This window comes from Schistocerca piceifrons, chromosome 5 (genome assembly GCF_021461385.2).
Source record: "Schistocerca piceifrons isolate TAMUIC-IGC-003096 chromosome 5, iqSchPice1.1, whole genome shotgun sequence".
Lineage (NCBI taxonomy): Eukaryota > Metazoa > Arthropoda > Insecta > Orthoptera > Acrididae > Schistocerca > Schistocerca piceifrons.
This window is the reverse complement of record NC_060142.1, coordinates 117,241,519-117,242,268: the sequence shown is the minus strand read 5'-3', so window position 1 is coordinate 117,242,268 and position 750 is coordinate 117,241,519. Positions and strand designations below refer to the sequence as shown.

General features: G+C 51.5%; 1 pseudogene; it reads right to left on the bottom strand.

The window, feature by feature from the left end:
- Positions 1–633: 633 nt before the first annotated feature.
- On the bottom strand, positions 634–750 carry LOC124799882 (annotated as a pseudogene).

Genomic DNA, 750 nt, shown 5'->3' with positions numbered 1-750 from the left:
CCTTGTGGCTTCCGTCGGTTCTCTTTTAAAAGAACGAACGTGGCGATAGCCGGTGGTAGAAATGAAAATTAGCAGGTACATTTAACCTTACCCGCCAATCTTCTGCTGTCTTGACCGTGGCCAGCATGGGACGTCATGTCTGCTGGCAGGGATTTCTGATTATTAATTAAAGGGTTGTAGGAGGCAAAAGGGGAATTCTGCAGACCAGAAGCCGGGCAGATCTGGTAAAATCTTGCATATATTTCCATAAACGCACACATGGAAGTGGGAGGTAGGCTGTTACAACGAAACACACCTAGGAATAGAACAAATCGGACACATCTACGTGATTACTCTGCTATTCACAATAAAGTGCCTGGCAGAGGGTTCAATGAACCACCTTCAAGCTGTCTCCCCACCTTCCACTCTCGAACAGTGCGCGGGAAAAGAGAAAGAACTCCGTCTTCAGGCCACGAGTGGCCTATCGGGACCATCCGACCGCCGCGTCATCCTCAATCAGGATGCCGATAGGAGGGGCGTGGGGCTTGCACACCAGTCTCCCGGTCGTTATGATGGTATTCTTGACCGTAGCCGGTACTATTCTGTCGAGTAGCTCCTCAATTGGCATCACGAGACTGAGTGCATCCCGAAAAATGGCAACAGCACATGAGGCCTCTATGGTCACCCATCCAAGTGCCGACCACGCCCGACAGCGCTTAACTTCGGTGATCTCACGGGAACCGGTGTATCCACCGCGGCAAGGTCGTTGAC